Below are 17611 nucleotides of genomic sequence, written 5' to 3'. Positions count from 1 at the left end.
GGGCACAGGAAAATAGCAGCATGGGAAATAAAAGAGCAAAAACAAATGGGACATCATCAAACAAAAGAGCTTTTGCATAGCAAAGAAACAAATAATAGAGTGAAAAGACAACTTATATACAACAGAGAAAAAACTAGACATTTGACAGGGGTTAGTATATAGAATATATCATTATCTCCTATAATACAATAGCAAAACAAAACAGAACAATTTTTCAATTCAAGTGCACTTTGATAACTTTTTAATTTTAATACCTCTCAGAGTTTCACACCATGACCATTCATCACGATAATGTATTACATGTTACACAAGAACTAGAAGAGAGGATTCTATAGAATCCAAACACAGTGAAATATATACACACATATATATACACATATATAAATGTGTGTGTGTGTGTGTGTAATTTAATGGAGTGACCAGTGTTGTGTCACAACAGACTAAGCTGCCATTTGCAATTCTGGCATATCTCATCTATTCCAGGCCTGGCTGTCTTGCTTCTGGTCTAGTTCCCCAGTGATGCTCATAAGAACGCAGCAGAGGATGGCTTCAGTACTTGGATCTCTTCTAGTCATTGGGGAAACCATAATGGAAATTCCTGGCTCTTGGGTTTCAACTTAGTGTTGAAATACAAGATCATAACCCACCATATGTTATTAAAAATGTTAAAAGCAAGGAAAATCAAGATTGTGGATTAGAGTGAGGACACATTTAAACAGACAAAATAACATTAGCCAGAGCGAAGCAGAGAGGGCACATTCCAGGAAATAGGAGAGGACCGACTAATGACAGAGGGGCACCTAGAGATTAATGGGCACAGGAAAGCAGCAGAGACAACGGTGTGGTGTTGCAGTGACCAGAAAGCCCAGCCACATTCAGTGAGCAGTGATTTGAACTCCACCAGCAGCCGGAACTCCACCAGCAACCGGGTGGCAAGGGATGTTCATTGGGAGCTCAGGAGGTAAACCCACACAAACAACTGTCCGTCCTGCTGGTCCGTTGGATTTGACCAGGAGCAGAGATCGAACAGCAGATACCAAACAGGCAGTGCAGGAACAGGGTGGATTTCATAGCCGAAACCCCCACTATAGAGCTGAATAGGGCACCATCTTGTATAGGGAGGCAAAGGCTATGGGACAGGACTGTCCATGCACTAAGGTAGGAGTGAAGTCATTTCAGGGTCAGTGAATTGCAACAACGTGGCATCCTACAGGTTCCACCCAAGTAAGATCCAGGACTGATGGTCAGCAGATCTAAAACACCAGCAGTGGCACATCAGGTGTCATTTTGTACAGTGTGGCAAAGGCTTTAAGACTTATGGGACAACAGTGTGCTGTGCATGCGCTGAGCTGGGAGCAAACTCACTGAGCTCAGTGCATTGCACTGATCATACATCAAAAATAATACTAACTTTAGCATCTCACAATTCAAAATAGGTCCGTGTGGCCCTCAGACCTAATGTCCAGCAGGTATTGGCAAGATCAACCTAGCTGTTTAGGACTCCTGGTGTCTCCCTAATCCTGGGACATACTCCAATTGGAAGTGGGAGAAACTTTGTGCAGACAATGGTGCAGCCTCTGTGTGGTATCACAGGAGGTAGAGTGGTGAGCCAGGAGCTGGGCCTATAGAGACCATGGTGGAAGTCTAGCATAAGAGCCCAGATCTGAAACTTGCTGGAGGGAGTGAATCAAGTGACTGCAAACAAAGAACTATGTACCAACTGCAATAAGTAAAATCAAATTGCAGACATGTGGGTGACACAGCTTGGAAACCTGCCCCAAGGAGAAGAATCTGCTAACCAGAAATACAACAACCAAGAGCAAAAGAAGAGACACAGGCACAATGAATATTACTGAAGGAGGAAAAGCCTTTGTCAACTTCAGAGTTAACTGAGGAAGACATCAAGAAAATGGGGGACATAGAATTCAAAACACTTGTTATAAAACTTTTTATCAAAAACAAGAAGCACATGAAGGAACTTAAGGACTATGTCACATAGGAAATAGCAACACTAAAGCAAAGCCAAGCCGAATTATTGGAAATGAAAGATACAATACAGAAAATTAAAACTTCTGTGCAAGTTTTAGTAATAGAATGAAGGAGACAGAAGAAAGAATCTCAGAATTGGAAGATATTTCCTGTCATTAGGGGGAAGCAAACAAAAAGCTGGAAGGAGAGATGGGTCAAGCTAAAGAAAACTATTAAAGATTCGAGAGACACTATTCAAAGGCCAAATAGAAGAGTTATGGGAGTTTCAGCAGGCACAGAAAGAGAAGCTGGGTTTAAAAAGGTATTTAATGAAATAATAAGGGAAATTTTCTCTAATCTGGAGAATTGGGAAACAGCATCCAGGAGAGGCACAGAAACTCTAACAGGGTTGATCAAAAGCAATCTTCACCAAAACATATGATAATCAAGCTCTCTTCAATTGAATATAAGGAAAATAATCTTAAATGTGCTCATGGAAAAAATTAATTGACATACAGAAGAATGGCAATTAAATTCACAGTCTCTCTCTCACAGGAAACTCTACAGGCTAGAAGAGAACGGAATGACATATTCCAGATTCTAAAAGCAAAAAATTGTCAGCCCAGAATAATGTACCCAGCAAAACTTTCTTTTGTCTTTGAAAATGAAATATAATTCTTCCACAGTAAAGAAAATTAAAATATGCCTCTTCCAAACCTGCCCTACAAAGGATACTTCAAGATGTTCTCTTGCCGAAACGTAATAGCACCCACCAAAACCAAAGGTAAATGTGAAAAACATCTCAGTAAAATGACAACAGAAGACTAAACCAATGAACAACCCGTTGCTAAATGACATGAACAAATTACCACCTATTTATATTACCCCTGAATATGAACAGCTTAAACTCATAAATCAAATGTCATAGATTAGTAGACTGGATTAAAAACAAAACCTATCTGTTGCCTACAGGAGATACATCTTACCAACAAAGATCAGCAGAAACTATATCTCATGGATTTAGATGCTTTTGCTTTTATTTTCATTTCTTCAAAACACTTTTTCTCATTAAATTCTTAACTTACTCATAGATCATACAGGAGCATTATTTTCTTCAAGAACGTTCTTGATTTTCTTTTTCATTTCTTCAGTGACACATTAGTCATTCAGTAGCATGTTATTAAACTTCATGGTATTTAAAAACATTTTTTTCTTTCTGTTGTTGATTTTGTTTTGTGGCTTTTCACTTGGGGGGATTTATAGTGACTGTGTAGTAACGACTGACATGTCCAGATGTGATGGTATGGTGCAGTGAAGATACGATGCAGTGTGCATCTCTACTTCCAGATTGAGGATGGACTCCCAGTGAAGCAGTTGGATGTGTCCTGACAATGGGATGCTGGACTCTCTGCCTTTGTTCATGCCCGCAAAGATGGACATATGACTGCTTATGAGGAGCCTTGCTGTTATAACGACATGGGAGAACTCAGTGCGGTGGGGGCTGAATTAGGGGAGTGGGCAGGGGAAATTCCAGGTGCTATGGAACTGTATCAAAAAATAGTAATAATAATAATAATAATAAACAACCAACACAAACATGATAAAAGCAAATAAAAATAGTAAAAAGACGTAAGGGGTGAGTGCTTGGAATGAAACATAACTTTGCTTCCACTTAAGGTATGAGGCTCACTTGGGGAGCAGATGATGTAGGACATCACAGCTGACTTGGTTTGTACAATATTGCATTTTTAAAATAACTTGTTTGAAAGGCAGAGATGTTATATACTGAAAAGTGCCACACTTACTGGAAAACTTTGTCGACTGTAACCCAGGCATGTTGGTGGTTTTGAAATGGCTTTTGTGCCTACTATGGGTATCTTGTCAAAGCATCCAAGAATAACTAAGGGAAAGACCCATCCTGACAACCTCACCTCTCCCCTGTATGACCACTTCCCAGGTTGGCCTTGTCAAGCATATGCTGCCACATGTCCAGTAGCTCTAGATTTTGTGGAAGGAAAAACTATCAGAATAAACAAACAAACAAAACATCAGCCTGGCACAGTAGCCTAGTGGCTGAAGTCCTCAGCTTACACTTGCCTGGATCCCATATGGGTGCTGGTTCTAATCCTAGCAGCCCCACTTTCCATCCAGCTTCCTGCCTGTGGCCTGGAAAAGCAGTGGAGGATGGCCAAAAGTTTTGGGATCCTGTACCCACATGCAAGACCCAGAAGAAACTCCTGGCTCCCAGTTTTGGACTGCCACAGCTCTAGCCATTACCGGTCACTTGGGGAGTGAATCAGCGGAAGGAAGATCGTACTCTCTGTTTTTCCTTCTCTCTGCATATCTGAATTTTCAATAAAAATAATACATAAATCTCAAAAAAAGAAAAACCACACAAACATCTAGGTGTTCCCTTCCCTTCGTGGCAATTAAAAAATACTCTAAAAAAAACAAGCACGGATTTTAAAGCCATCTTTATCCTGTGGCTGGTCAGGCAGTATTAGGTAGCTTTTCAACTTCATGGGAAATTATTATGCTAAAAAAAACCAACTTATAGTTAATAAATATGAACCAAAAAAAAATCAAACAACACAAATTCAGCTTGATTTAATAAAGAAAATTCTAAACTCACCAGTCAGAGAAGGCACAGGTTCAAGGGTTAGGTAATTCCCCAAGTGTTTTTACCTCACAGCTTAACCTTGCAAAACACTGTGTATTAGGTAAGCATCTCTCTCAATGGCTATGTGTTTTACTACCATCATAGGTTGAAAACCTCTTTGAAAGAAACACAAATAGCCACTAGCTTTTTATTCCTAGTAAGTGGATACTTGCCTCACCACTAGGAACAAAAGTTGCATTTCTATAGCTTCAGGTTAGAGTATGTTTTCTAAATAAAAATGCCTCTTTAGTCCTGATTCAGCAGCAGAGAAAGAGCAGTGACTAGTGTAACGTAGTCTTCTTTCGCTGGTCCATTTCCTTTTCGACAACAATAAATGGACGTTTATAATCTAAGAATTGCAATTCATGGCCATGCCTCTCCTAATGAATTTATTTTTCACCATGTAAAGGCATCTAGACAGTTTCTATTAATCAGAATTGTCTGACTAGGAAAATTCATCAGACATGCTCATCAATGGATAGGTCAGTTACAGTGTAACAGAAAGTTCAATTTGGGAACGAGATATGGAATAATCTTAAGCTCTGTTAACTTGCAAGCTATGGGACCTCAAGAAGCTCACTCCTTCCTTATTCCTTCAAATGTCTCATCAGTAAAAGATAATATGGTGGCTGGGGCATGGTAGGAAGGTTAAAAATTTTTAAATCCCTAGTAGTGTCTAAGAGCTGTGCATATTCTGCACCATCGGGCATACAGAAGTACTATAAAAATCAGCTTCTCTTTTGATTGTTGAAATAAAAAGGCATTCAAGGCATTTATACAACACATCCTATGTACTAAACAGTGTGTCCAGTACTGGGAAACACAGCTAGCTAGATAGATAGATAGAGCCCCTAATCTCCAGAAAGTCACCACCAAGAATGAAAGTTTGAGAAGTTAAAAATTTTTAACACAAAGAGATGACTATTATGAAGAAAGGCCTCTCATATATTAGAGATTTAAAGTGTTGCTGAACTTATAACTTACTCAAAAAGATGAGGAGATGGACAACTGAAGTTCAGAAAGCTAGCATTGAAGGTGAATTAAATGGTCTGCATGTACATAAAGAATAACATTTGAGGTGATAAATGAATTTAACCTACACTGACACTTCCTAAGCCTCATTTGTGAAGTACCAGACATGGAATTAGGTTGAAAGGCAAAAGGAAAAGAGGAAGGGAGGGAGGTGTGAGCTGTCAACCTCCAGTTTTCAGGAGTAATGACAGCAGGGCTTCTGCTCACCTCTTGGAATCAGTTAGACCACCATAGTGCATAGGAGTGTTTTGATATAGTTAGATAATACTGTTCTGAATAAATACTTAATGAGCACAAGTCAACTGCAGTGAGGGAAAAAGGTGACTATGACACCTACTGGGGGAAAAAAAGGTAACTACTGAGGGGCTGCTCCCATCCTAAAACATTCTGACACTTTCCAGAAACAACTAACTTAATACACAATTGAATGAATTTCTCCTATAAAATATTTCTAAGCATATGTGAAATATAAGTTATTATCCAAGCTAATCCTGGTACTAACTGCAAGCTAATAACATTGGAAGTTAAAAGTAGTCACCTAAGCTTTCCATAAGATTACACTAGGTGAGACTCAATAGAAGATCCTGAAGCTTTTTCTCAATTACATTGATGATGCAAACCTTCACAAGGAAAACCCAGCTCATTAGTTTCTAAGAAACTACATTTCCACTTTAAGCTTTTTATTCAGTTTTATTCATACACAGTGAACAAATCTTATGTGCTTCATATTTTAACTGTGCAGATTTAGTGGCATAATGGCACCTGCCACCCTACCCATGATTCGATGCTCCCTTTGTCCTATCTTCTTTTTGTTTTTAAAAAATATTTAATTTACCTTCCATTTGAAAGGCATTTTTTTTTGAAAGAGAGACAGAGAGAATCTTTCATCTGCTGGTTTATTCCCCAAATGGCCACAACAGTCAGAGCTGAGCTGATTCAAAACCGCATGGGTATAGGGTCCCAAAGACTTTGTCCATGCTTTTCTAGGCCACAGGAGGGAGCTGGATTGGAATCAGAGCAAGCACACAAACCACATTCCACCGAGCAGAAAATTAGCTACCTGCCAGCCCCTTTAATTTTTATAATGATACATTTTATTTTATTTTATTTTATTTTATTTTATTTTGTAATCATAAGCTTACCCCTCCACTAACTAAAGAAGCAACAAGTAATAAGAACCACTCCACTTCTAGAGTATAGACAAAGGCTAAAAAAATTATTAAATTTCAAAATACCAATTTCACTTATAAACATTACATTTTTTGTGTGCTCTATATATTAGGTACCAAAAATTGGGAAAACCTAGGATACTTGTCTTTTGAGGACAGGCTTACTTCACTGAGAGACCACATTTCTACCTCCCCTTGCTTCTCCAGTGGGACTGGAAAGCAGCATCAAGCACTGTTAATACCTTCTGATTTCACTGCCCCTCTGCTGTTGGTCATTGACCAGTGTTCTCAAACCTTTTGGGGAAATGTTTGGAGACCAAGTCAGACACCAATGTTTCATCGCTCAGAATCTTTGTAGACAAAGTATATGTAGGACACCCAGCACTTTCGCCACAATTTTCCTATGATTCTACAGCCTGTGTTCCTCTAACACTCTCAGTCTTCTAAAACCTAGCCAATGAGAACCTACTCCACATGAGCCTCTGGGTGCGTTTTGCCTTCCCAGAGCTTGCCCTATAAAAGCAAATATACAATGTCAACAGCAGCAGTGTGTACAGGTTCAAGGCAAAAACAACATGATGTGTTACAATGCTGGGTTATTTCCATGGTATAAACACTCATAATAGTCTTCCTCCCTTACCTATACTACTACCAGAACAAGAACAAACAGTGCAGGAGCCTAATGGTAAAGTCCTTGTCTAGCACAGGCTGGGATTCCATTCGGGCCTCGCTTCCCATCTAGCTCTGCTTGTGGCCCGACAGTCAAGGACAGCCCAAAGCTTTGGGGCCCTGCACCCATGTGGGAGACCTGGAGAAAGCTCCTGGCTCCTTGCTTTGGACTGCTCAGCTCTGGCTATTTTCACCACTTGGGGAGTGAATCGGCAGATGGAAGAGCTTCCTCGCTGTCTCTCCTCCTCTATATATATCTGACTTTCCAATAAAAATAAATAAATAAAATAAACATTTAAAAGAAAAGGATGAGATGCTATGGTAGCTTTAATGATCTGTGAATATTTTAAAATTTAATGTATTTGAGTGAAACTGACATTTTTTATTTGGTTAGTGTTTACAGCCCTTATCTGTATTACTGATGAACCATTCTCTTTTTACTCGCTTATTTGTAGAATTCTTTGCTTAGTGGAACACTAAGCCTTTGATTCTAATATAAATTAAAATGTTGTTGTCTCAAACACTTTGTGAAGAAAATTTCAGTAAGAGAAATTAGAGGGTCATTTTCCCTCAAACTATTTATTTGTTTATAGCACTAGTTGGTATTAAGCATTTGATCCAGTTGCTATGTTTACAAGCACCAAAGTTCCATGCCTAAACCATGATGTTTATACCTTCTGTTTTAAAGATTCATTTATTTTACTTAAAAGTCAGTTTTTTGGGAGACAGGGAGAAGCACAGAGTTCTTACACCCTCTGTTTCTCTCCCTGAAGTGACTGTAGCAAACAGAGCTTGGCTAGTCCAAAGCCAGGAATCAGCTGCTTTTTCCAAGTCTCCCACATGGATGCAGGAGCCCAAGGTCTTAGACTATACTCCATTGCTTTCCTAAGCCATTATCAGGGAGCTTGATCAGAACTGGAGCAGCTGGGATAAAAACCAGCACCTATATGAGAGCTGGAGTTGCAGGCAGAGGATTAGACTGCTAGGCCACTGCACAAGCCCCTTTTATACCTTAGTAGTGGCAGGCTACTTCCAAGGTAGTAAATTCTTCAAACATGGAAGAATACTCAAACCTGTCGAGTTACCAAAATCAATATCCAACTAGTGACCATTACCATATGTAATCACGACTAAAATCTCAACTACTTTGAATGAAAGCCAAGAATCGGTAAGGGCAGATACTCAGCACACTCAAAGGCAAAACCAGACATATTTTAAAATAATCCAGAAATTGAAAAGAGATAACCAGTATCAAAACCCTATTGTAATCACAGTCTCCAAAATGCACCACTGGACTTTATATGTTCTCTGTGATACAAGGTAACCTTCATGCAATCTACAAGATCAATAAATACAAACACGTATATACATATATTCACCTGGGGGAACTGTATAATGGAGACTAGTATACCGAGAAGTAAAGATACACTGCAGAATGCATCTATAGTCCCAAATAAAAGATAGACTCCAATGAAAGTGTTAAATTTATCTTGACAATAGGATGTTGAATTTTCTACCACTGTCTATACCCACAATGTCATGATACACTTGAACAGCAAAATGCTTAACTTGTGATTGTTGTTGGAGGAATATACTGTTGCAAAAATAAAAGGAAAAATATTGTGGGGGAGAGAGAGTATGAAGGCTAGAAAGGGGAAATCCCTGAGCCTATAGATCTGTGTCATGAAAAAGAAAAGTAAATAAACAAATTCAACCCTTGGGCTGGCTTTGTGACACCATGGCTAAGTGGTATTGCCTGCAATGCTAGAATCCTGCAAGGGAATCAGTTCATGTCCCAGATGCTCCACTTTGAGTCCAGCTTCCTGGTAGTGGCCTGGGAAAAGTGGCATAGGACAGCCCAAGTCTAAGGGTCTCTTTTACCCACATGATAGACTAGATAAAGCTCCTGACTCCTGGCTGTGGCCCAGCCCAGTACTGGCTATTGTGACCATTTGGGGAACAAATCAATGGAGATAAGGTCTATCTCTGTTTCTCCCTCTCTTTCTCCATCTCTGTAACTCTACCTTTCAAGCAAATAAATAAACCTTTAAAAAAGTGTATTCTTCAACTATTTCCAAAGAGTAAATAACAAGAATTAACTATCAAAAGCAATCCTATATAGATTCATTTTAGTAAGCAAACAATTACTTCTTAAAGTCTTTCATAACCTCTGGTTGATTTATGCTAGTTTGCTCAAAATAGAGTAAGAACTCAATAACCCAAACAGAAAAAGATAGTGGCTATGGATGATGCAAAGAATCTGGTAAAGGATGGTGTGTGTATAACTGAAGCCTTGACCTGGTTACACAGCAAGAGGTCATCTGAGGCCCTTCTGGCACAAAGCAAAAGGCTATGAAAGCCCTAGAGAATTTAACTGTTAGAAAATGGAACAATTCCATTTAAACTGAGAAGTCATAAGTGAATTCCCAATTTGCTGAACTGTTTAAAATCTGTCACAACACTTCAGAGTCCATGTTACTTACAAAGACTGGGCCAGGAAGCCAAGAGTGAGAAGACAGAAAATTAACCCAGTCCCTGTTCTTAAGGAATTCACATTGATTACAAAGCATAGCAGAAAGAATCAATCACAGTGCTAGAGATCATAGAAGTGTTCTGTTTAGAAAGAGTAAGTAATTAATTCTGGAGCATACTGAATTGGCTAGAAAGGAAAGGTGGTTGGGTTGCCTCAAAATATGAGAAAGAGTATAAGAGGAAAAAAACGTGCAAAATGAAACAGTTGTTCAGGTGCAGGCTATTGCTGTGGATGCTATAAGAACTGTATCTGCAGGAGCAGGTACTAAGGAAGGGAGGTGTATGATACACTAGGATTTGGAAGGACATATGGGACCATATGGTTGAGAAGCAGGTGTAGGGTAACATTCAAAGCTGCACTTATTTGACAACTACATATGATGTAGGAACGGCAGATATAAATTGGGACAAATTGAGCAATTTGAGATGAATGACCTCCTTAGCCCTTCAACATCATATTATGATTTGTTTATCTAAATCAGTCTAAGTGGCATGATCAATTATTTTATAACCCAAAAGTAATAGGGTTCATGGCTGTGATTAGTCTGTGCTGCAGTGTAGGGCAGAGACTGGAGAAGCTTGAGGAGAGACTGCAAGAATTAGTTTCATTGAAAATCGGAAACAAGCTCCTGACGTGGCAGAAGCAATGGGGATAAAGATTGGAGGAAGATAGAGTTATAGTAGGTCTTGCACAGGGATGGCTTTGTAATCAATTGGCTGTTCTATTCACATGGATAATTACAGGCAGCAATTTTAGATTTGGGACTAAGGAGGCAAAACACATGCACCAACTTACTCCTCTCACAACAGAATTTCAACTTACTCGCTTGGGGACCTATGCCTAAACATTTGAAAAGTGGTTACATTTAACACAGAAAACTCTTTGTGTGGTGCAAATTTGAAATGAGAGAAGAATTTCCATCTCAGTGTATCTTCTTCATTTTGTAATAACCACCTCCTGAAATGCACTCCTTTAACACTGTTGGAACTTGGAGGCTGATTTTGGCTTCAATTGTACTAGAACTGAAGATTCTTGAAATTCTTATCAGTCCTCACTTAGAATGCTCTTATCAGTATCTCTCTTGTCAAACTCAGTTTCTTCCTTTCCATTGTCCACACAGAAGGAAGCCTGTTCATCTTTGCTCTCCCATCCTGGTTTCTAATCTTCTCTAGAGAGCAGAGACCATGCCCTATCTAGCATCTCAGTAACTAATCCTGTGCCTTGCACACAGCAATGCATGTCCAAACCAGATTTTCCACTCAAGAGCTATGGAACTTTAATCAGAGCCATTTAACCTCAAAAATTTCCTATCTATAACCAATCCATAAAATGAAAGCATTAAAATCTACTTAACAATTTGTCGCCAGGCTTGTGTTGGAGATTTTCAGCCAAAGTGTAAATCTCTGCACAAATAAAAGCCAATATTTGTAAACACCTTGTACAGAAAGGCTGTGCTGACTGAATGAGGGAGCATTCAGCTTATGTATGAATGAATACCCTGGGAGAAGGGGACAAAGTTCAACAGGGGGATAGAAACTGCATCAGCTGTCAAATGCTGGCATCTGTTACATTAAACTACAGAACCACCTCTAGAGTGCATGATCCAGGAGTGGGCCCAGTAGGGAAACAATGGGCACCTCCCTCTAGGTTTGCCACTCCAGCTGGTAACCATAAGAATCAAGACTGGGGCAGACATGGCTAGACAGAGAGTAGCACCTACCAGCACATGTGTGGGCTGGATAGTAGGGCTGGTTTGGTTGAACTAAGCTTCAATATCCATTGACAGGTATGAGAGCTGAATGGGACGTGGGACAGACTGAACTAGTCTACTGTACATATTGGCAAGTACGGAAACCAAGGCAGGGTGTGGGAATGGTAGGGGTTATGTGGGTCGCTCCAACTAGGCTGCAGCTTCCACTGGTTTGTGTTAGGGCCAAGAGTGTGGTGGGCAGGATCGGGCTGGGCTCTAACACCCATTGGTTTGTGTAGAAGACAGGGTTGGAAACAGAACTGACCCAGCTATTGCAACCACCAGCACATGCATAAGCTGATTGGGGCGAAAGACTGTGTCAGAACCTGTACTGGAATGCACATGCAAGAATCTGGTCTGGGATCACCTCAGATGAAGTTTCTTTGGGGATGTCTCCAGCTGAAGTGCTGGACACAGAACCCCAAACATGAAGAGAATTGCAGGTTTCATGGTCTGATCATGGGGTGCATGTGTCAGAGCTGGGCCTCTTCAGTGGCTTAGATGGAGCAGTGGATAGAATATCCAGGTGCACATGGAGGATACAGCAGTATATTGGAGCCTGCATTGGACACCTGGTACCACAACAGAGGACAGAACAAATTGATCATCTACCCCAGCCATGCGTTGGCAATGAAAACATGGGCAAGTGGAGTTGCTAAGGTGGAGTGTGTCAGCCAGTGGATTCTGGGGAGATTCCATTGTGCTTAGAATGGCGAGATTGGCAGCAATTCAGAACTGTTGAACTATCTAAACCACTTGAGCAGTGCCCTCAGAGCATGCCTTACATTGGGGAACCTAGGATGGATGGGAAGCTGGCAATGGCTTCTGCTTTTATCTCCCTCCTTTCCTGCCCCACATCCCATACAGGAAGGAAAAAAGAGAATGTGGAATTAATGGTCTTACTTTCCTGTAGCCCTTGACCCTTTTATACCCTAATCAACTATATAAAGATAATAACAACAACAACAATAATAAAAGGGGATAGAAACGGGTTGAAGCTAAGCCAAGGATAATTATGATGGAGTCACAGTGGCATAATTATCTCTCTTTGATGCTAATGGAAAAAGGAAATTTCACCCTGTTCTGAATCCAGAAACCTTCTCCAATAGGGCCACTGGGATTTGGGGCCTGTCAGATTGGTAGATGATCCTGGCCTCCTTGGGCTGCAACTTCTGCATGACAGGATTTACATGTTTCAGCTGCATGGCCCAGTGGTGATCTGTTATTTTCGTTTGCTGGTTTTTAGTTGTTTATCCAGGTTTCTTCATCTGCTTCTCTTCGAATTTTTTATCTAAATATATATCTGCTGAGCTCAAATTATTTTTACTTCTTTTCCTTCTAACTCCCCAGCCAATTTTGAAAGCTGCCTCTCTGAACAGTCAATTTATAAGTGGGTGATTTGGAACATTTTTAAGCAAAGCCCAGACTCATTATTTTTATAACCCCCCCTCATTTCTTTCCGCTCTGCTCCCAAGAAGCACCAACTCCATACAAATCATGCACTGTGTACAGGATGTAGAGACACGATGATGCAAATCATGGAAAAATGCTGTAAGAATCCTTTGCAGGGGCAGATGGCAGGTAGAAGGAAGATGCCAGCACCAGGGATGTCTCCTGAGACAGGCAGGGCCCACCCATAGAAAATTAATGCCATGACACAATCACCTGAGCACAACACCCTTTGGAGGCACACTGGCACTTTTGCAACAGTAGGACAGTGAGAACAGCATGTCATTGTAGAGAAAATGCTTTAATCACCATACCACTTATACTGGGTGCTGTTGGGGAGGACAAACAGCTCTGCTCTGCAGTGCAGCATCTGCTTAAAGAGTGTCTGCAAATCCAAGTAGGCTGCAAGGGTGGTCACATCCTAGCTTAAGTTAGCTCTCAGCCCATCTGTTACCATTTTTCTGGTCGGTAATAGTTAAGACTTGAACTGGAAGAAAAATTGCCTGGCTTAGCTTCCACTTCATCCTCTTTTGCTTATTAGAGAATCATTTTTAATGTACCTATACTGTGTGAGCCAATATCCTGGAAAAAGGTCTCAGGCAATCTATCCAAGTTCAAGAATTAGCTTTCTGAGAGATACAAGACTGTTGTGATTTGTTTTAAAGATAGATTCTCAAAAGCTTTATTGCTACTGAAATGACAAAACTAGACCATAGTGAAATACAATATTTTCCATCAGAGTAAGAATGGATTTAAATGAAAAGATCAAAAAGCAAAACTAAAGTAGAGAGGAATATCTCTTTCTGAAAGAGTCATGTGGATTTTGTAATGTTAACCAGTGAGTTACACAGTCTTACAAGATAGCACAGACATCCATCCAGCTTCCAAATATGAGCTGGAGTCCAAAGACGCCTTGCTTCAGTGGTGAAAACTGCCCTGAACCATCTGTGTGCGCTGACAAATGGAAATTTTCAAGTCCTTTCACAGGAAGAAGTGGAACACCAACAGGGAGAGGCATGCCTCACATAAATCCTAGACCTGTGACACTCAGGAAGTTTCAAAACTCCTCAGAACCCCTATGTATTCATCTTTTTTCAAAAGGAAAGATATTTTTCACAATGTTTGGCAACATAATTCTGTAAGTGTGAAAGAGAATTTACAAAGTACCGTGAGATTAGGAGACAGACAATGGTGGGCAAGGATGACTAACAGCAGTAAAACATTGGTAGGTGAGAAGGGGAGAGGAGGAGGAATGGGCAGGCAAATAAACTGACCAAGTCTAACTTCTTAGAGAGACTAGCAACCTCTATCAAAGTAAGCCAAAGTTGTCTAAAGAAACAGCAAGACTGAGGAAACTCAGGAAACGTGAAAAACTTCAAAAATCCAGTTTTTTGGTTCATTGAAACAATTGTAAAAGCCAACTTATTTGGGGGCTGCCACATGGTCTAAGAGTATAATATTCTGTTTGCCTGTACAAGCATCCCATGCAGGTTCCAGTTTGTGCCCCAGCTGCTCCACTTTCCAATGCAGCAACCTACTTATGGTCTAGGAACTCAGAGAAGGATGACTCAAATCCTTGGGCCTCTGCAAGCATGTGTGAGACCCAGATTTTGCCTTCTAGAAACATAATGCATTGTCTAAAATGATGACTAAAGCACTGGAATTTTCCAACACATTGATAAGTCAAACTCATAGCAGAGGTCGAGACAGATTCATTAGAGCAGAGAGCTGTGTTAGCACTCAACAAATAGACATACCTCCTAGTACTTCACTAGTTCATGGCTACGAGTAAGCAGCTGCTGTAACAAGAAAATTTATCATCAATTTTCGGCAGCAAGAAAAGAATAAAAAGGGTAAAGATTTTTTGTCTGTTAAAATGTATGTTTCCAAGTCCCATTAAGAAAGTGAAGATTGGATGTGCTTGATGAGTTGCATGATGCTCAGCGCCCAGATTCACAAATGCATTTTATTTTTATTTTGTCCCCCTGCTGTGTGTGCTAAGGTGTGACTAACAGCAGGCCTCATTTTGGGAGAGAATACTTGATGAAACCATGATTGTGAATGCAGTGTTCACAAAAACACTGGCAATCTTTAAGTGTAGTCATTCTCGTGCCAAAGTCAGTGCTATAAAGTGGAATTGCAGAACCGAGAGGCACAGCAAGAGTTTTTCTTTCCATCTAGAATTGACCATACATTAGGCAGGAACAGGCAAAAGATTATCTTCTCTCAGAAAAAAACTGTTCTCATACTGATGGTAAAAGCACAAATGAGTGGAGGAGATCTTTTAGCATGGGGGAAATGAAGCATTATCACAATGTGTAAGAAAATATGAGGTTTAACAATTTACATCATCTATAGTCCTCTCTCTCTCGTTCCTTTTCTCCCTCTCTCCCTATCTTGGAGGTTTTCTATTGAATTGAAGATCCTTGAAAATAAAAATGAACAAAAGTAAGTATCTTAGTATAGCGAAAAGAACACTGGGGCAGTAAATCAAAAAGCTGAATTCAAGTCATTAGTTCGATACTTATTTGCTATACGCCAGTTCACTAAGCCCATTTTCTCATTTTTGAAATAAAAGTGGTCAGATATGTTAAGAATCAAAAAATATATTTGCAGTCAGGTATCTCTAACCAGTTAGTAGTAACTTCTGGGAGCCACCTGGCATCAGAAATACTGTCATTTTGGACAGTAATGACTCTCATGAGTCTGAAATACATAAATATATAAATATAATATATTATTATATAACAATAAATATCACATATATGTATATATATTTGACTAAATCATTGGAAAGATAGCTTTTAGCCATAAACTGAAGAGATTGATTCATTTTCAATCATTTGCTGAATTCCTTACATACAGATTAACACTGCATTAAGGTTCTATCAAACCAATCAAATGGACCTTGCAATTAAAAGGTTTATAATAAACAGGATGTCTTCAAAACATCCATAAAAATGCATATCATAAAAAAGATGCATGGATCTCAAAAATTTTGGCACCACGATAAATTCATCTTGGGTTCTATTTATCATGATTTGAAGTTGTCTCCAATTAGAAGTATCACCATTAAAAATGCAAAGTGATAATGTTATACACAGAGATAAATGAGCATGAAGGAAGGAGAAAACTCATCTAAGGAATGATAGTCAGGATTAAACTGAGGGGTGATGAGGAGCTTCTAAGTGAGATATGTACAGTTGGAGCACATGTGCATAGTGCATAGTACTTATGTTCAGCACAGAGCAGGGAGCCAGGCTTAGTTGGGATAGCTGTTGTCTGCGAGGACATAGTAAGAAATAGAGCACATAGCTCAAGTTGATTTGGTGCATGTTTTGCAGGTCAGAATTCAAAGTCTAAACTTACTTGCTGTAGGTATTCATCAAAGATCTTTCATATGAAAGAACGAAATACTTAGAGTTAAAATCAAAGCATTAAATGCCTCCAGTGTCTGAATTAAAGCCAAATTTTAGGTGCTGAATTGTTAAAATCCCACAGGTGATACAGAGATCCCAGTTAGGAAAAGTGAAAAACTTCAAATAAGAACAGGGTTCAGATTAAAACAAGGATGTGACAAGATGCTATAGGAAAGACAGCGGCAATATGCTTAGTTTGGTGAAAGCAAGAAATTTTCAGAAATCTTAGAGACCACAAAGTGTAAGGTGTTCAGGGAAGACTTCATCAAGAGGATGAAACAAATGCAAAGCTGAAGAGCATGAATAACTGGTCTCCTAATTACACAGGTTGTGAGTAGTGACATGGGATCAGAACTGGAGTCACATAGTCCTTAATGCTACTGATCTGTGTAGCAGTACTGGATGGGACATTATTTGCCAAAGTATTCAACATACCAGAAATTAGTAGGTTTTAAGGAATAAAAGGTCTTTAGTGCTGGCAATAACAAGCTATGGATTAACCTGTAGTGGCATAATCCTAGTCCCTCCAAAACCCTTTCAGTGGGAGGTTGCTCTGTTTAGAGGCCAGTTCATGGGTTGAGTACCCCACAGAGCATATTTCGGTTGCACAGAACCAATGATCTGTCCAGAAGCACTTGTAGAATTTCTTTAGAAAAAAATTTTCAGAATGCGGGTATATTGTATGCTTTATTCTTAACATCAGTTTCATGCAAAGAAATAATTTCCTTCAGAGTTTTGGAAGAATTGAATTTCAAAGGGCATTAAATCATGTGCACGGAGAAAACTCAAGTAGAACAACCCACAAATATCAGTGAACATAAGGAGTGAGTTGCTAGGGAGGTGACGGAGGCAAAGCACACAACCAATGCGGTTGACAACACCTACAGAAGAGCTATTTCTAGGCAGATAGAAGGGCCAGAGGAAAGTGCTGAGAGGAACAGGAAGCTAAGTGTGGGATGAACC

This window comes from Ochotona curzoniae, unplaced genomic scaffold (genome assembly GCF_017591425.1).
Source record: "Ochotona curzoniae isolate NIBS_2020 unplaced genomic scaffold, NIBS_Ocur_1.0 contig_2723, whole genome shotgun sequence".
NCBI classification, from domain to species: Eukaryota; Metazoa; Chordata; class Mammalia; order Lagomorpha; family Ochotonidae; genus Ochotona; species Ochotona curzoniae.
This window is presented reverse-complemented; position numbering follows the sequence as displayed.